Source organism: Amblyomma maculatum, chromosome 1 (genome assembly GCF_055883805.1).
Source record: "Amblyomma maculatum isolate TAMU_Amacu chromosome 1, ASM5588380v1, whole genome shotgun sequence".
In the NCBI taxonomy this organism is placed as follows: domain Eukaryota; kingdom Metazoa; phylum Arthropoda; class Arachnida; order Ixodida; family Ixodidae; genus Amblyomma; species Amblyomma maculatum.
The window spans coordinates 499,186,916-499,207,202 of NC_139344.1; the positions used below are offsets into that span (position 1 = coordinate 499,186,916).

Genomic DNA, 20,287 nt, shown 5'->3' on the forward strand with positions numbered 1-20,287 from the left:
TAAGTGGTGTTTCCTGTGTTATAACCAATGGTTCAAGACACTCTGTGGACACTGGATGAATCTTTAGGAACTGCTGCTCAAAGCTGAGGTTGTCGTACTGTACAAACACAAAGTAATCGTCAACAAATCTAAAAATGCGGCACGCACCAAACCCTTCCAAACGATCTTGCAGTGTTTTGTCACGCAAGGCCAAAAACATATCGCTCAGAATCGGGGCTAGGCATGAACCAATACATATTCCGTCTTTCTGAATGTACATATCCCCATTCCAATCTACAAAAGTCAAACTAAGATAAAATGATAACAATTCTAGGAAGGCATCTGCAGCAATTCCGCACTCGTTTTGGAAAGCTATGACACCATGCTTTTCAATGTGGTTATTCACAGCTGACAGTATCTCCGCCTGAGGAATTGTGTAATACAAGTCTTTAACGTCGAGTGAAAATCCCTGCAGTTTTTTATCGTTATCCCATCCTTTTATGAAGGTGATTACTTCGTCAGAATTTTTTATTCTAAAAGGGTCATTGATAGTTAAAACGTTCAGTTTCTGTTGCAAGTATTTTGCGACCTGCTTCTGCCATGTCCCTACTTCTGAAACTATTGCACGAAACGGCCAGTTGGGTTTATGGGTCTTTGCAGAGAAGAAAATTTCAAGGTTGCTCTTGTGACAGTTCTCAATCATACTCGACAACTTGTTTAAATTCAACTTGTTAGTTAGCTTTTTTGCTTGACTCTTAATTTTCGACATTTTTACATCATCGCGCTTGTCAAACACTGCAAGGACGCTATCCATTGCTTTCGACATGTACACATCTCTAGTTAAAACAACAAAACCTCCATCTTTGTCTGCAGGAAGAAGAGACAGAGAGTTATTTTTCAGCCAATTAACTGTTTTGAACAAGGGGAGCTTCCTGCCTGCCTGTCTGTACTTTGCTAAAACGTCTACACCTTCAGAGATGCAACGGTCTTCTTCGGTCTTCTCTGCGCGTCGAGAAACTTGTTTCACCATCGCCAATAGCTCCGGTCTCGAAGTTTTTGGCTCGACCGCGAACTTGGGCCCCCGGCCAAGGACTTGCCTGATGTTGTCGGGCAGGGAGATGCCCTCCATGACATGGATCTGTTGTCTGGTAGCTGGAGCCCTCTTAGGAAGCAGTGCACGAAGCGCTGGGAGCGTCTGTTGCCAAAGGAACTCGGTGGTGCAGTCGATGGACCGAGATAATTGGTGCCACTGCGCTTTTGAATGTTCTGGCTCAGTATGGAACTGTACCAAGACCTTCAAGCGCTCCTTGTACGCTCGCACTTGCTGAAGCCATTCAGACCTGAGAATCTTGCAGAGTTTTCTTCCATGGCTTGCCGAAGGTTGAACGCCGCCAAATAAGGCTGATACATCAGGTGGGAGGATTCTCTTGCGAACGCAAAACCCGAGTGAGCGTGCTCGGCAAGCCGCCACGGCGACTACTGGTACCACATGGAAAGGATTAGGAACACATGCAAAAGAGCCCTTTGTAATAGAAATAAAGTTCCATAATACAACATTTTGGGCGAGTTGGTTACGTACATTCATTATTACAGCGCAAAGATGGACGGGACAAGAAGAGGACACAACAGCACTGACCAACACACATGGGACGGAGTGAAATGAAGGGCGAGATCTAAGAACCTGATAGTGTCATTAAGTGGTGTTTCCTGTGTTATAACCAATGGTTCAAGACACTCTGTGAACACTGAATGAATCTTTAGGAACTGCTGCTCAAAGCTGAGGTTGTCATACTGTACAAACACAAAGTAATCGTCAACAAATCTAAAAATGCGGCACACACTAAACCCTTCCAAACGATCTTGCAGTGTTTTGTCACGCAAGGCCAAAAACATATCGCTCAGAATCGGGGCTAGGCATGAACCAATACATATTCCGTCTTTCTGAATGTACATATCCCCATTCCAATCTACAAAAGTCGAACTAAGATAAAATGATAACAATTCTAGGAAGGCACCTGCAGCAATTCCGCACTCGTTTTGGAAAGCTATGACACCATGCTTTTCAATGTGGTTATTCACAGCTGACAGTATCTCCGCCTGCGTAATTGTGTAATACAAGTCTTTAACATCGAGTGAAAATCCCTGCAGTTTTTTATCGTGATCCCAGCCTTTTATGAAGGTGATTACTTCGTCAGAATTTTTTATTCTAAAAGGGTCATTGATAGTTAAAACGTTCAGTTTCTGTTGCAAGTATTTTGCGACCTGCTTCTGCCATGTCCCTACTTCTGAAACTATTGCACGAAACGGCCAGGTGGGTTTATGGGTCTTTGCAGAGAAGAAAATTTCGAGGTTGCTCTTGTGACAGTTCTCAATCATACTCGACAACTTGTTTAAATTCAACTTGTTAGTTGGCTTTTTTGCTTGACTCTTAATTCCTAATTAAGAGTCTCTTAATTCCTTAATTCCTAATTCTTAATTCCTGCAGTTCCTAAAGATTCATTCAGTGTTCACAGAGTGTCTTGAACCATTGGTTATAACACAGGAAACACCACTTAATGACACTATCAGGTTCTTAGATCTCGCCCTTCATTTCACTCCGTCCCATGTGTGTTGGTCAGCGCTGTTCTGTCCTCTTCTTGTCCCATCCGTCTTTGCGCTGTAATAATGAATGTACGTAACCAACTCGCCAAAAATGTTGTATTATGGAACTTTATTTCTATTACAAAGGGCTCTTTTGCATGTGTTCCTAATCCTTTCCATGTGGTACCAGTAGTCGCCGTGGCGGCTTGCCGAGCACGCTCACTCGGGTTTTGCGTTCGCAAGAGAATCCTCCCACCTGATGCATCAGCCTTATTTGGCGGCGTTCAACCTTCGGCAAGCCATGGAAGAAGACTCTGCAAGATTCTCAGGTCTGAATGGCTTCAGCAAGTGCGAGCGTACAAGGAGCGCTTGAAGGTCTTGGTACAGTTCCATGCTGAGCCAGAACATTCAAAAGCGCAGTGGCACCAATTATCTCGGTCCATCGACTGCACCACCGAGTTCCTTTGGCAACAGACGCTCCAAGCGCTTCGTGCACTGCTTCCTAAGAGGGCTCCAGCTACCAGACAACAGATCCATGTCATGGAGGGCATCTCCCTGCCCGACAAAATCAGGCAAGTCCTTGGCCGGGGGCCCAAGTTTGCGGTCGAGCCAAAAACTTCGAGACCGGAGCTCTTGGCGATGGTGAAACAAGTTTCTCGACGCGCAGAGAAGACCAAAGAAGACCGTTGCATCTCTGAAGGTGTAGACGTTTTAGCAAAGTACAGACAGGCAGGCAGGAAGCTCCCCTTGTTCAAAACAGTTAATTGGCTGAAAAATAACTCTCTGTCTCTTCTTCCTGCAGACAAAGATGGAGGTTTTGTTGTTTTAACTAGAGATGTGTACATGTCGAAAGCAATGGATAGCGTCCTTGCAGTGTTTGACAAGCCCGATGATGTAAAAATGTCGAAAATTAAGAGTCAAGCAAAAAAGCTAACTAACAAGTTGAATTTAAACAAGTTGTCGAGTATGATTGAGAACTGTCACAAGAGCAACCTTGAAATTTTCTTCTCTGCAAAGACCCATAAACCCAACTGGCCATTTCGTGCAATAGTTTCAGAAGTAGGGACATGGCAGAAGCAGGTCGCAAAATACTTGCAACAGAAACTGAACGTTTTAACTATCAATGACCCTTTTAGAATAAAAAATTCTGACGAAGTAATCACCTTCATAAAAGGATGGGATCACGATAAAAAACTGCAGGGATTTTCATTCGACGTTAACGACTTGTATTTGAAATGTGGATTTAATGGTTGGCTGGAACGTCTAGCACTGGCAGTACTTCGGGCACAGCAGGGTCGAATTACCAGCCGCAGGGCACAGCTTCAGCGTGAGCGAGATGGGCGCCGGAGACAAGCGATGGTGATGGCGATGCCGCAGCGTTTTTCTGTTCTTTGTCTTCTTTACATTTCCCCCGCGTGAAGAAGTCGCCATCCTGGCGACTCAGGGAGAAGAGACGACCAGAGGGTTGTAATATGGCTTGAGGCGGCTAACGTGGACAACCTCGCGGCCGCGACGGCGGTGGTCGGAAGAAGGGGTGACTGGCTCGATGACGTAGTTCACAGGGGATGTGCGTTCCAAGACGCGATAAGGTCCGTGGTATTTGGTGTCTAGTTTGTTGGTGGCAGGAACGCATAGCCAAACGAAGCTGTCGGCCAGGAACGTGGGAGCAGGGGTATCGGTATCATGCTGATCTTTGCGATAGCCTTGAGTGTCGGAGGTAAACGTGCGAGCAAGCTGACGGCACCTCAGCCTTCTGTGCAATATCTGACAAAGCACTGTACGCAGAGGCATCTGGATGGTATGGCAAAATTGTGTCCATAGTACAAGATGGTTCACGGCCATATAAGAGAAAGAAGGGCGAAAACCCAGTTGTTGCTTGGGTGGCAGTGTTGTACGTGAACGTTACGAATGGCAGTACCTGGTCCCAGTTGGAGCTTCCCGATTCAGATGTAACATACATTGCGAGCATGTCCCCAAGCGTACGGTTGAAGCGCTCCGTGAGGCCGTTTGTCTGCGGGTGATACGCGGTTGTAGCCCGATGTATCGATTTGCAAGACGACAAGAGCTCTTGGACTACTTCGGAAAGAAAGACACGACCTCTATCCCTGAGTAGCTCGCGAGGGGCGCCGTGTCGAAGAATGAAGTGGTGTAGAAGAAAATGGGCTACCTCTCGGGCTGTCGCCGCGGAAAGTGCAGCAGTCTCGGCGTAACGGGTCAGGTGATCGACTGCGACGATGACCCGTCGATTACCAGCGGCAGTGCATGGTAGCGGACCATAAAGGTCGATTCCCACGCGATCAAACGGGCGAGCTGGACAAGGTAAAGGCTGGAGAGGGCCAGCGGGGTGGCGAGGAATCTTGCGTTGTTGACAGGCGGTACAAGAGCGAATGTAGCGCCGTACGAAATTGTACATTCCCCGCCAGTAGTACCTCTGACGAATTCGATCATAGGTTTTGAGGACGCCGGCATAAGCGCTTTGAGGGTCAATGTGATGATGGGCACAAACCTCGGAGCGGAGGTGGTGCGGAATGACAAGAAGCCACGTTCTGCCGTCTGAGTTGTAGTTCCTGCGGTAGAGAAGGCCGTCCCGAATGGCGAAATGGGAGGCCTGTCGGCGGAGTGCCCGAGGATGCGTAGCCGCGGAAGTAGTGCCAAGGATATCCAGCAGGTTAGAAACCCAAGGATCTTGTCGTTGCTTGAAAGGCATATCCTCAATGGTGAGTGCTGACAAGAATGCTTGAGGAGGGGACGATGAGTTAGGCGAGCGCACCGGTGACCGAGAAAGAGCGTCGGCGTCAGAGTGCTTGCGGCCAGAGCGGTACACTACACGGATGTCGTATTCCTGAAGCCTGAGAGCCCAGCGCCCGAGACGGCCAGACGGATCCTTGAGAGACGCGAGCCAGCAGAGAGCGTGATGATCTGTAACTACCTCGAAGGAGTGGCCGTATAAGTAAGGGCGGAACTTCGTTACAGCCCACACGATTGCTAAGCACTCCTTTTCGGTAACGGAGTAGTTGGACTCGGCTTTGGTGAGAGCACGGCTTGCATAGGCGACAACGTATTCGGAGAAGCCAGGCTTGCACTGGGCGAGGACGGCGCCGAGGCCAGCACCACTGGCATCGGTGTGAAGTTCTGTAGGTGCAGTAGGGTCGTAATGGCGAAGGATTGGTGGTGACGTCAGAACATTGCGCAGTGTCGCGAATGCATCATCGCAGGCTGGCGACCAAGAGGAGAGGTTAGGGGTGCCTTTCAAGAGCTGTGTAAGGGGGGCTATGATGGTTGCGAAATTCCGAACAAAACGACGAAAGTACGAGCAGAGGCCCACGAAGCTTCGCAGTTGTTTCAAAGTGGTCGGTTTCGGAAAGTCAGCGACGGCGCGCAGCTTCTCAGGATCAGGCAGAACGCCATCTTTACACACAACATGTCCGAGTATTGTGAGCTGGCGGGCACCAAAGCGGCACTTTTTGAGGTTCAGTTGAAGACCGGCGCGGGTTAGGCAGGTGAAGACCTGGCGAAGTCGAGTCAGGTGGGTCGGGAAGTCGGTTGAAAAGACGATGATATCATCGAGGTAGCATAAACAGATGTTCCATTTCAGGCCGCGCAGTACAGTGTCCATCATTCTTTCAAATGTGGCTGGGGCGTTACAGAGTCCGAATGGCATAACATTAAATTCGTATAGTCCGTCTGGAGTAATAAAGGCGGTCTTAGGACGATCCGCCTCTGCCATGGGCACCTGCCAATACCCGGAGCGTAAATCGAGTGAGGAAAAGAATTCTGCGCCTTGCAAACAGTCTAGGGCATCATCGATTCGTGGGAGGGGGTACACATCACGACGAGTGATTTTGTTGAGGCGGCGATAATCAACACAAAATCGTATGGAGCCATCCTTCTCTTTAACTAGGACCACAGAAGACGACCATGAGCTACAGGATTCTCTAATTACTCCGCGTTGCAGCATGTCATCGACTTGTTGGGCAATAACACGGCGCTCAGTCGGGGACACCCGATACGGCTGCTGATGGAGAGGTGGGTGAGCGCCAGTGTCGATGAGGTGGGAAACGGTCGTCGTGCGGCCCAAGGAAGATTGCGGAATGTCGAAGGAGGCGCGGAATTGGTGTAGAAGGTCAAGAAGTTGCTCGCGGTGGCGCGGTTCTAGAGCGCTGTCCACGGAATGGTCAAAAAGGTCCCGCTGTAGCGGATCTGAAGCCACACGAGTTGGAGTCAAGGCGTCAACTTGGCAAAGAGGGAATGACACATCATCAAAGGTGAACAGAAGGTCCACGGGCTCGATGCGGCCGAGGCACTCCCCTTCGATCAACATAGCGGGAGACGGAAGAGGATTGGCTACCAGAAGTGTGCTAGTGCCGTTTTTCATGTCAAGGACGGCAAACGGCAGCGGTAAGTGGCGGCGGCGGCAGACAACGTTAGAGGGCACAAAGAGGACTGTCGCGACGGTGGTAAAAGAGGCAGTGAGGGGAACCAGAACAGCGCTAACGGGTGGGATGGTTGTGTCATGTGCTACGAGGAGTTTGGTCGCAAAACGAGGACACGGCTCGTGGAGCAGGGCATCAGACGGTGCATCACTCGATTCAATGAGCTCTACTTGAGGACTGGCGCAGTCAATGATAGCATGATGCTGGGACAGGAAATCCCAGCCAAGAATGACGTCATGAGAACATGTGGGGAGGACGACGAATTCGATGATGTACAAGGCTGCAGCAATGACGACGCGAGCAGTGCAGACAGCTGTCGGCTGTATACTGTGAGCGGATGCGGTACGAAGCGATAGTCCCTCGAGGTGCGTAGTCACTTTTCGGATGGAGCGGCAGAGTTTTTGGCTGATAACTGATACAGCGGCACCGGTGTCGACGAGCGCAAGAGTATGAACACCTTCAACGATGACAGGAATAACATTCGCGGGATTAAGACGAGGACTTTGAAATTCGGTCGGATACGCAGTTCGTGCCTCGCGAACTGCGGCGGTTAGTTTTCCGGCTGGGTAGCGGGTCGTCGGCGCATTGGCGAAATGGAGCGGCGACGTGGTGATGGCGAACGACGAGGGCGGAAGTCCGGAGGTTCAGGGGGTGCTGTTGGAGGACCCGATGGGACTGGGAACTGGGGGGCCAAATAAGGTGGCGCAGGCCGTGCAGCAAAGGCCATATTTATTCGGCGCCTGCAGTAGCGTGTAGTGTGCCCAGGGATGCCGCAGTGGTAGCAAATAGGCCTGTTGTCTGATGTGCGCCATGGAGATCGTGTCGGAAGCAAGGGGGGAGCAAAAGCTGTTGGTGCCGACCGCATGGGGGGCGAAGCATAGGCATATGCTGGCTCAGGCGGTGGACTTGAAGTAACTTCGGCATACGTGCGGTGCAATACTTGAGGAGGAGCCGGCGCGAATGCTGGAGCGTAGCTCAGTGGCGCAACGCCGGACGATGAAACTGTGGGCGTGAGTAACGGCATTGAAGGTGCGACCGGAGCTGGTTGAGGAACAGGATTAGGGAGGACTTCAGATACATGCTGTTGGATTGCATGGCGAAGCTCCGGAACAAGGCCAGTTGTTGACGACTCCTTAACTCCTTAGCTGCAGGGACAGTTGTCGCGCGACTTCCTGGCGTACAAAAGCCTTGATGTCTTCAGAGAGGCTAGAGGACTCCCTCTCCGCGGCTAGTCCAGCAAGTGATGTATGAGGCTGGCGAATCAAAGCACGCTCCCTCCGGAGATCGTCGTAGCTTTGACAGAGGTCATAGATTTCCTTGACCGTAGTGGGGCCTTTCGCGATGAGCATGTGAAAAGCGCCGTCATCAATTCCTGTGAGGACATGACGTATTTTAGCGGCCTCGGTCATGGTCGGGTCAACGCGACGACACATATCAACAATGTCCTCAATGTAACTGGTGAACGTTTCACCAGGCAGCTGCAGTCGCGACCGAAGACGCTGTTCCGCGCGGAGTTTTCGGACGGCGGGGCGGCCAAAGACATCAGAAAATTTCGTACTGAAATTCGCCCAGGTGCCAAAGTCCGACTCGTGGTTTCGAAACCACAGATTAGCGACGTCGCTCAAGTAAAAGATGACATTGTGGAGCTTACGGTTGTCGTCCCAGTTATTGACGGCTGACCCGTTCGTAAGTGGTCAGCCAATCGTCGACGTCGTCATCGCTGCTTCCACTGAAGGTAGCCGGGTCCCGTTGACGAACGGCGCCTGTGCAGGTGACTGGCGGAGGTAGGTGCAATGAAGTCGGCTCCGTCATTGGGGTAGTCAATGTTCTGCTGCGAAGTTCCAGGGCAAGATTGGTACAGGGAACCTCAGATTCACCTCCACCAAGTGAAATGTGGATTTAATGGTTGGCTGGAACGTCTAGCACTGGCAGTACTTCGGGCACAGCAGGGTCGAATTACCAGCCGCAGGGCACAGCTTCAGCGCGAGCGAGATGGGCGCCGGAGACAAGCGATGGTGATGGCGATGCCGCAGCGTTTTTCTGTTCTTTGTCTTCTTTACAATTACACAATTCCGCAGGCGGAGATACTGTCAGCTGTGAATAACCACATTGAAAAGCATGGTGTCATAGCTTTCCAAAACGAGTGCGGAATTGCTGCAGATGCCTTCCTAGAATTGTTATCATTTTATCTCAGTTCGACTTTTGTAGATTGAAATGGGGATATGTACATTCAGAAAGACGGAATATGTATTGGTTCATGCCTAGCCCCGATTCTGAGCGATATGTTTTTGGCCTTGCGTGACAAAACACTGCAAGATCGTTTGGAAGGGTTTGGTGTGTGCCGCATTTTTAGATTTGTTGACGATTACTTTGTGTTTGTACAGTACGACAACCTCAGCTTTGAGCAGCAGTTCCTAAAGATTCATTCAGTGTTCACAGAGTGTCTTGAACCATTGGTTATAACACAGGAAACACCACTTAATGACACTATCAGGTTCTTAGATCTCGCCCTTCATTTCACTCCGTCCCATGTGTGTTGGTCAGCGCTGTTGTGTCCTCTTCTTGTCCTGTCCGTCTTTGCGCTGTAATAATGAATGTACGTAACCAACTCGCCCAAAATGTTGTATTAAGCAAAAATTATGTTTCATATTTGTTAAGTAGGGCTCTTTTGAAACTTTCCTTTTAGGCATGTCTAAGCTATAACCAGTAAATAAAATTTTTATTCAGATACCAAAGATCATGTTTGCTGCTGAAGAGAGACATGTACCTGTGGGAAGTGCTGCAAATTACCAAAATTACAAATAACTATTTGTCAAGAAGAAAACTTTTCGAAACTTTCGTTTTTGTTAAATTGAAAGCGAGCTTTGAAAATGTGTTTGGAAATTTGCTCTGGATATGTATGGTAGTCTTCTCTGCTAAAATCCTGCCTTTTCTTTGAGATACGACGTCTGGAGTTATTCTACATGAGGACGTGGGTAATTTTTGAGCACAAATAATATTTGTGTTCATTATTCATTGATTCTCCTAACAGCACTGTTGCAACGCAAGAAAGCCAACCAACAAGCAATTAGGCAAGGAGGCCGAATATTTGGCAAAGCCCATTTTAAATGTGTGTCACACTCAAATAATGCCAAAGCATGGTCCTGGCTCCACACTGTTTACACCTAGTACATAACTATTTGCAAAGAAGCATTTCTAAAATGACAACAAAGTAGCAAGAAAACGCGTTGGTTGACCCATTTGACCAATTTCAGGCTGTTCACCAGACACGCTATGAATTTTCTGTAAACAGCAATGAAGGATTGTCCGAGAACGCCGGCACCAGACTTGGATATCTCGCCCCAGTGCAGTTCTCCTTGACCATCATGAACTGCCAGCGATGCTAAAGGTCGCCAAGCTCCTGCCAACACGACCATGCTCCAGAGTGTCGGACTTACATGCCAATGATACAGTTGCGAGAGATGAAGAACCAGAACCTGTGCATCTCACCAGGGGGCTAATGATCGATTCCCTGCAGGATTTTTTTTTTTGCTAAGAACCTTCCACAGCACAATGTTCAACAGTTAGATGCCCCGCAGAAAGATGTCAGCCAGATTGCCGTGAAAGAGACAACGCTTACGGATTATGGATTTTTTTCCCGCTACAAAATAAAAAGTGTAGACCACCTCGTCCTCATTAAATGTGTAGTTTAAAATGTTTTATTTGCTTTTTCAGCCTAAATCAGTTATAACAATGATATTTCTATGGCACTTCAATATTGTTGTAAGTGCATTTGACTGCATCCAAAATACTCAACCCTTTAACTAGAGGCATCATTCCACTAACACCTTGATTGTCCCTCCATCTGTACATCTCTTTTCCCGTGGTGTGTGTGCGCGTGCGTGCATGTGTGTGTGTGTGTTGTTTCATGTACGAGCGTGAAACAAACCGGCTGCTTACCAGGTCACTTGCAAACAAATGGCCTGATATGATTTCAGGGCTAGTTTTCGGTAGTAATTTTCTAACTCTGCCCTATCCCAGCTCTGAGACTATGTTTACATTTGGCTATATTGAAATGTTCGAGGAAAATCAAGGCTGTCAGAGGAAGCATGAAATCTACGCTCTTATCCCATTTTTCTTCCCTTTTTTTCATACACTAGCCTGTGGAAGTTTGCTAAGGCAGCCCCATTCACATATGAGCATGAGTCTCAAGCTCTATGTTTCATAAGCGCCTGCACACAACTTGCCTCCTTTATCTGTGCACAAAAGTACAGCAGCTTGCTTGTCCTTATGACAACTTCCCTTGCAGGACAACGAGGACAATTTTATGTTCTGACCAGCAACGGCAACTGATTCACCAACTGAATCTAGGGCCTTAAGTAAGAGCATATCTTAGAGGCATGAACTGTTTAGTGAGTAGGCAACAGAGAAAATGGTAAAATGTGCAGACAGTAATATGCTGCATGCAGCAATTTCTAGCACACTTTTTTTTCCTAAGGTACTTATCACATAAAATCAGTAGGCCTCATTAGAAATCCAGGCTCTAAACTGCTAATCTGTTAATGTCAAGCATATCAACATTACTGAACGTGGTTCACAAACAACCTTTCAGAAACTGCCTCATGACAAAGAAATAATAGTGAAAACTCACTTTTCCACAAGGCCACCAGTCGCTCTCCATCGTCTCAACTCAGAGCACCAGTACAGATGACTAACTGTCGGCTGGACCCACTATCGACGAAGGCCTGTTTGCTCACTGCAGTCAACTTTTTCTTTATCCCTGCAAGTAAGATAATCATGGCACCAAGTTTTTCTCACAAACTTGCAAATAACATATAAGGCAACACTCTATTTCAGGTTTAAAATGCACCGCCATGTCCAAGTATCTACTCTAGGAAACATTTTCTACTGCAAGGTTATCACGAGAGCAGCAACTAGGTGTCAAGTGCTTATTTGATATTTGATAGTAAAGCGATCACCTACTGAGTCACTGATTATAACGTGTTACATTTTTCTGTTTCTGTACCAGCCTCTAAAAGGAACAAGCGCTTCAAACTTACCAGGATATTAGCCACTATCAGGGCCGATTTTTCTCGACAACATGGTATTAAAAACTACAAGCATCATTTAAAGGTGCACCTAATAAAAGCAAACATTCCCTTAAGGAAGGTCTATCAATCATCTAACGCGCCATTATACACTAGACAGCTTAACTGATTACCAAACATCAAAGGTAGGATTTTCCGAGCAGCAAAAAAATCGCCGACTGCTGATGAGTGGTTCGCTTACGCAATCGCATATTGCTCGCTGGGGTGTCAACACGGTGGAGGCGGTTTGCAAAAGTCCAGAGAGGAGGTGTTTCGACAAGCTCCTTGGCCGATGCAAGTCAGGCTGCTGATGATGATGCAGCGGTACTACTTTCCAAGTACTACTGCTACACATTCACAAGCTTGTAATTGCGCTAAGCATGTGTGGTGTATGACACTTTTCGTTTCCAGGTATGAGGCTTCCGACGTTCCAGTGGAAATTCATTGTTTTCAAAAGTTCACTGGTGATGGCTCTCTTCAAAGTGTGCCAGACACCAAGCCAGGTTTCCACTGCCGTCTATGGCTCTATGCTTAGAAGGAAGCCTGTGGGAAACTTAGTGCTATGTGCTGCCACTTGCTTCCCTGATGCAAGCTCACAAAAGGACATTGAGGCTGCTAAAGCAGGCAAACATACAGGTGACATCAACATGTGTGTTATATACAAACCAAAGGATTCTCTTCCAGCCTGCAATTCTGCAATACAGCAAAACATGCATTTTTTGCCTTGGCTCAGTTTTTGTTTTTCCAAGTAAAAATGTAAATGAAATGTCTGTAGTTATTGAGCTAAGACATGCACACCTCTAGAGACTAATTTGGCAGTGAGCATAGTGAACGGGCATCTTCAGGCAGCTGAACTATGTTTCAGATTTGAAAGCAGGAGCCTCAGTTCACATTTGGACAATGGGGCTTGTCTTCGTCTGGGTCTTTCATACTGAGCAACAATATTCTTTCCAGGTATGGGACACTGAACAAGGCAATGTTTTGACAAGTGCCCAAGAGGAGTTGGCAGGAGATGGGCACTGCGACGCCCCTGGATTTTGCGCAAAGTTACACACCTTCATGGACATTTTAATGAACAAAGTCATTCACTTTGTCCAGGTGCAATTTGGAGAGGTTGGTCTTTACATTTTGTGATATTCTTAGTGCTATTTTGCTCACGCCGTTTTTGCTAAACTGAATAACTTTGTGCAAATCCTTTGCCGAATGACAAGGTCAAAACAAGTAACAACGTGGAAAAGTAAGGCTTGGTGAAGGGGCTTGAGGAACTCACCAAGTGACCGTCAAAATGCTCACCACTGACAGGCACCCCGGAATCAAGAAACATACGAAAACCAGAGCCTGACAGTGATTACAAATTTGATACATGGCAAGTTGCAAAGAGTAAGTAATTACATCAATATTATTTCCTTTTTTTAAATCTTTTTCCAGGAATGTCTGCATACAAGTGTAGTGAGGATAAAGCAACTTTCTCTCCACTGTAGGGAACACAGACGTGGCCCCTGTTTGCATGACAACCTCTCTGGAGGCTTTGCATTTTTGTCCGTTTAATTTGAACCATGCTGTCCAGACAGTCAACACAGCATGTGTTCTTTTGTTATGGAAGAAAAGCTTTACTGATGACGGTGTTGCACCAGTAGCATGTGAGCTGCCCCAGTTTCCACTTAGACAAATCCCCGTGTCCAATTTGCTTGTCTTTGAGACTACAGCTGTTACATTTGCCCTCTGCATAAGTGAAACCCACCAGTCCACTTATGCACCAAGTGTACAAAAGATAGAATGGGCAGTATTTGTTCATCTCTTGGGTGGCGGTATTGGTGGCGTATACAAAAGTGGCCCGTAACTGCCTGGTTGCATGCACTGGCAAAGGGGAGCTGTAGAGTAAGACCTTTGCGCTCATCATCATCATCATCATCAGCCTGATTATACCCACTGCAGGGCGAAGGCCTCTCCCATATCTCTCCACTTAACCCGGTTCTGTGCTAGCTGCATCCACTTGACCCCTGCGAACTTCTTAATCTCATCCGCCCACCTAACTTTCTGCCGCCCCCTGCTACGCTTTCCTTCCCTTGGAATCCAGTTTGTTACCCTCAGCGACCATCGGTTATCCTCTCTTCGCACTACATGTCCTGCCCATGTCCATTTCTTCTTCTTAATTTCCACTAGAATGTCGTTAACTTGAGTTATTTCTCTGACCCACTCTACACGCTTTCTATCTCTTAATGTTACCCCTACCATTTTTCGTTCCATAGCCCTCTGGGTTGTCCTCAACTTAAGTAGAACTCTCTTGGTTAGCCTCCACGTTTCAGCCCCATAAGTGAGTACAGGCAAGATGCAACTGTTGTATACTTTCCTCTTGAGCGATACCGGTAAGCTGCTAGTCATAATCTGCGAGTGCTTGCCAAATGCGCTCCATCCCAATCTTATTCTTCTTGTTATTTCCTTTTCATGGTCCGGATCTGCGGTTACTACCTGTCCTAAGTAGATATATTCGCCTACTACTTCCAGTATTTCGCTACCTAATGTAAACTCCTGTTCCTTCCCGAGGCTGTTGAACATTACCTTAGTCTTCTGCATATTGATTTTCAAGCCTACCTTTCTAATTTTCCTGTCTAGGTCATCAATCATTATTTGCAGTTCATCTCCCGAGTTGCTTAGCAAGGCAATGTCATCAGCAAATCGCAGATTACTGAGGTATTCTCCATCTAGCCTTATCCCTAACTGCTCCCATTCCAAGTCTCTGAATACTTCCTCTAAGCAAGCTGTGAATAGTACTGGGGAGATTGTGTCTCCTTGCCTAACACCTTTCTTTATGGGAATTTTGTTACTTTCTTTATGCAGAACTATGGTTGCTGTGCAGCCACTATATATATCTTCCAGCACTTTCACGTACGGCTCGTCTACCCCCTGATTTCGCAATGCCTGCATCACCGCCGAGGTTTCAACTGAGTCAAATGCTTTTTCGTAATCAATGAATGCTATGTATAAGGGCTGGTTATATTCCGCGCATTTTTCTATCACCTGATTGATGGTATGGATATGATCGATAGTAGAGTACCGTTTCCGAAACCCTGCTTGATCCTTTGCTTGATTGCAGTCTAAGGTTGTCCTGATTCTATTAGCGATTACCTTAGTAAATACCTTATACGTAACAGACAGTAAGCTGATTGGTCTGTAATTTTTAAGGTCCTTAGAGTCCCCTTTCTTGTGAATGAGGATAATGTTTGCATTCTTCCATGCTTCCGGTACCGTCGATGACACCAGGCACTGCGTATACAGGGTGGCCAGTTTTTCTAGCACGATATCCCCCCCGTCCTTCAGCAAATCTGTAGTTATCTGATCCTCTCCAGCTGATTTCCCCCTTTTCATAGTTTCTAGTGCTTTCTTGACCTCGTCCTTCGTCACTGGTGGAACGTCCGACTGTTTTTCCCTACCGCCAATCTCATTACGGTCCTGACTACTTTGGCTACTGTAGAGATCTGTATAGAACTCCTCGGCTACTTTGACTATCTTGTCCATATTAGTGATGACATTGCCCGCCTTGTCCCTTATCGCATACATCTGGTTTTTGCCTATGCCCAATTTCTTCTTTACCGCTTTAAGGCTTCCCCCGTTCTTTACAGCATGCTCAATTTTCTCCATGTTATACTTCCTTATATCGGTCACCTTGCGCTTATTGATTAGCTTTGATATCTCGGCCAATTCGATCTGGTCTGTTGGATTGGAAGCTTTCATACTCTGCCGTTTCTTAATCAAATCTTTCGTCTCCTTAGACAGCTTACCGGTGTCCTCTCTAACTATCCTACCGCCTACTTCTACCGCGCACTCAGTAATGATATCTCTGAAATTATTGTTCCTTGCCTCTAGGGTAATGTCGCCATCCTCAGTTAGAGCTGAATACCTATTCTGTAGCGAGATCCTGAACTCTTCTGCCCTCCCCCTCACCGCTAATTCGTTGATGGGTTTCTTTCTTACTAATCTATTGCGTTCCTTCTTCAGATTTAGGCTAATTCGGGACCTCACCATCCTGTGGTCACTACATCGAACTTTCCCGATTACCTCTACATCCTGCACAATGGCGGGGGTTGAACACATTATGAAGTCGATTTCATTTTTAGTCTCTCCGTTAGGACTTTTCCATGTCCATTTTCGGTTCTTCCGTTGCGCTGCTCACTTTTAAATACCTCAATGCCAAGAAAGTATGGAATGTTATGGAATGATGGCTGATATGAAAGGATGGAAGTTTTCACTGCCACACTTGGTGTGACAGTGCATTTAACAAAAAAGTGCCGATGCCAACACCACCAGCATCAGTGTGGACTAGAGGGTTTATTTTTTTATTCAATACTGCAGGCCTTTACGGCCTGCAGTATTGCAGTTTACAAAAGTAAGTCTGGCAACCGTGAGCGGCACGCTGATTATGCACTGCCTACCATATTTTGATCACTTCATCAGTCAGCTCCGTGTCCGTCCGTTAGTGCCCGCTGTTCTCTCCGCGCTTGTCACGTTGTAACCTAATGTGCTGTGCTTGGACTAACCTTTCGTTGTCAAGAGAACACACTACCCGGTCGAGGGACCTCTGCTCTGTCCCTGGCGGTTTTCGTCAGCGACACCTAGATGTGTATTTTGACAGCTGAGGCGTGGTGGGACCCACCGGACGGGCTGCTGAGTGCAATTACAAACTGCTCTGCGAGTCCTACATGGACCCCTCGTTAATCCGCATAGTGTCATCCCTATCTAATTGCTGTACCCAAAGTTTTATATAATGGAGATTTTTTTTTTCTTGTGCCTTTGCTATTTACTAGGAAGCCTATGAGAGACAATCGCGAGTTTGCTTGGTTTGCGCATCACCGTCGCTTTGGAGAAGAAAGCAAAACTTATCAGTAGATGCCCGTTGGCTTTCCGGGTCGGTTTGATGCTCTTTGACTGCCCTTGCTAAACTCCAACAATCCGAATTTATCTTCTGTGTAACTGATTATTGAAATACATGAAGAAGGTCTTCAATGGTGTCAAAGGGTTCAGAATGGAAAGGCAATGTTTGCTGATGCTGAGTATTGGTTTATAAAAATGTAAAATAATAAATAAATAAAAAATAAGGAAAATAAATTATACAAAAATAAAAGAAATAAATAAAAGAAAACTAAAAACTAAAAATTTTAAACGTGAAGAAAGAAAACATTGCGCGTGTGTATGTGCATACGTGCGTGCACATGCCGAGAGCGACGCTGTCGCGTCACATTCTTACCGGCTTAACGGCGGAGCTTAAGGCGGGGATCCCAAGGTGGCCATCTTGGTTTTAGTTCAAATTATGCTACCAGGCTACGCTACTGATTCAGGACTGAGAAAGTGCCTACCGGCCTTGCCCCCAGTTGGCCGAGCGACCCAACTTTTGCTTTGTAGAGAAGCTTTCTTTTGTTGGAAGATGGGTTTTCAAAGCTCCATTTTTCTCCTTGCCGTGCGCAGGGGAAAGCGTTCACCTGTTCTTAGCTTGACTACAACGGATAGCAGGACTGCGGGGGTGCTAGCTTGCCTTACCATGGCTGAACTTGAGCGGCAACGCACGCCGCTGCTACTCAATTCGGCCATGACCAGTGTGCGTAACGTAAATGAAAAGTAGGTTGATCGTCACCTCGTTTCGTTGTTGTTCACTGTTCTTGATAGATTAGAAGCTTGAGCGAGTTGATGATACATCGTCGACATACATTCACGATAGCTCAAGTGCATACCAAAAATGGAAAGGTGCGATATGATGGAAAATAGTTATGTGGCCCTTGTATACTATACTTTGACTCACACCACTGCGAAAGGCAGGGGCTCCCTGGCCCATTCAAATGCGCACTGTAATAGGTAATTTTGCTCCGACGCACCCCTCGAATCGGCAAGGGCGACAGTGGGAGCACAATTGCCTATTATAGGTGGTGAGGGTAGTGGTTATTCAAACAAAAGGAAGGAAAGGAGTGCTGCCGGCCACTTCAACTGGTATCTAAAATCTGAAGCGCCCGAGCTGCAGCCGGCAGGAAAGCAAAATGATGGGCAGAGGATAGTGAGGGAAAGTGCAGAGGGGAGCTATAGCAAGAAAGTACAGGGGAAGCTTTGTACATTATTTACAAAGTACAAAAAAAAAAGGAAAACGTGTTCGCCTCGCTCGCGCGCAAGTGTCCAAGTGCGCTTGGTCCATGGCGCCCGGCCTTTCGCAGTACTAAAAACATTTTGTGAGACGAAGTATACATCTTTGGTGGTTTCGTCATGGACTCTGGCTGAAATCGACACCTGTATTGTCTTTCCTTTGATACCCATCTTTTGAGCTGTTATCATTTTTGAAGTTATAGCAATTATAGTATATTCTTGCGAACTCTCTGGCGCAGAATTACTTTTATCTAACGTTATTGCAAATAATAAAATTGCAATAAAGTCTGTTTCAATCAACAGTAATCATTTTCTTTTTTCTTTAGTTCGGGCTTTTCTATCCATAGAAACTGGCGTTGGTAACCTAGTGAGAGCTGAGGAAAGGGCGATGACCAATTTCATTTTACCTTAGAGAAGAGAGTCGGCATTGCGAAATAGGTGTGAAATACCTACCAAGAGGGTAAGCACCACGCAGCTGCCGCAATGAATTCAGGCTAAATTTTTGGAGAAATGAAATGGAGAGGGGAGGGTAGCAGGCAGTTATGAGCAACGTTGCCAGTAGAAGAGGGTTAGTTTCGCAAGCGCGTTACACCGCTCCTTCTCGACCCTTCCCCTTTGAACCTCCTCTGTTCTCTTCGTTGGTTAGAGGTACGTCTTTGCTGCATTGCGAATCCAGTGTAGTACTTCCTATATATTTATTTATTTATTCACTACCAGCATTACCTGCTTTCATAACAAGCATAGAACGGCAATCACTCGCGCTAACCACGGTAAAATGCATAAGTGGCTGCCACTGAGGCATTCTTTGGAGTCAAAGGATTAGTTTCTGTCATTGTATATGCAACAAAAGAATAATGCAAGACGTCACTTTAGTTACTTACTGCCCCTAGAATTTGTCCGGACATGTACTTCCTTGCGCTGCCCTGATCTGGCCATTTGGCGTGCTTAACAGCTTTCTTTTTTTTTTTTTTAGAGCACAGCTCTTTGGCGCCCGTTCCTGCGTTTCGCATCGCCATCTGCATTGTCCCTCGTAACCAGCTCCGCAGCCAGGGCAGCGCGCACTCCTGCCACCATTCGCCGCTGCGTGTCCCTGCCCTACCTTTTTTCTTTGTGGCGGCGACGGTGTTCTCCGGTGTAAGCGGATCACGGTACATACATCCTAAGCCGAAACGCAGAGCCACGTTGACTTGACTCGCTAGCGGTGTCAGCGGCAGCAGTCAGTCGCTGCTATCTCTTCGCTGCGCAACTCTCCTACAGGTCCACACGCTGCCTTCCGCGAACTTCTGATCCACAAAGCTTCCTTCATGACAAGTCAAGAACTGTTAGTGGAGTGTTTCTTGAAGAAATATGCGTGAAAAATAAAATAAAAAAGTTGTCTGTAACTGTACATATATGTCTTGCTCAAAATCTTTGCTTCAATCTATCGAAAAGCTGAAACAGCCAATGAGATACGCTCAAATTTCGCATTATCGTAATCGTCGGCAATTTTTCTGTTGTAATAAAAGTATTAAAAAAAAAGTGAGCGCTGATATATGTGGGTGTGCGTACTTTCCTTTTAATGACGCGCTGACCGCTTTCTTTATTCCCTGCGGGGGGGGGGGGGGGGGGACGCTACATAGCATTGACGGTAAGCTAACCCCCCCCTCCCCCATTTTTGTTTTTGTGTTTTAGATTGAGCTCCATGTGCTATATATAGCAAGATGAGCAGGTCGGCTGAAGGTGAATGCACCAGCGCTGGCAGTAAGCGTACATTGGTAATGGTACTCCAGCTATAATAACTACCGCGAGCTGCAGTTTCAAGCCAGTCTGCGCTTTTGTTGCGACATTTTTAGCTATAAGGTACGTTGAGAAAGCGGACTGCCATACTAGCAGTACTCGAGGGCATGAGTGCGACATGATTTTTCTGAAATATATGCAAAACATATGTAATGCCTCCCTGAGGGGTAATGTAAATAAAATAAATAAATAAATGTATTTGAGCAATAAGACGACCAGAAAAGTGAGACATCACAAGCAGTTATCTAAATATGCACTGCTTTGCAAGTAGCACATGTGTTTCTTGACAATGATTTCATAATTTGAAATTTACCAGCCCCGGAATTCTTT

The 20,287-nt window shown here is 46.7% G+C and overlaps 1 protein-coding gene and 1 long non-coding RNA gene across 3 annotated transcripts in view; one reads left to right on the top strand and one right to left on the bottom strand.

Moving 5' to 3' along the window:
* Window positions 1–20,287, bottom strand: part of LOC146210302 (uncharacterized) — a 190,728-nt gene that overhangs the window by 154,920 nt on the left and 15,521 nt on the right. The window lies entirely within an intron of this gene.
* On the top strand, window positions 12,907–19,529 carry LOC146210306 (uncharacterized). Its single transcript, XR_014703523.1, has 3 exons — window positions 12,907–13,171; window positions 13,270–13,438; window positions 19,155–19,529. It is a non-coding gene; the product is annotated as an uncharacterized LOC146210306 (long non-coding RNA).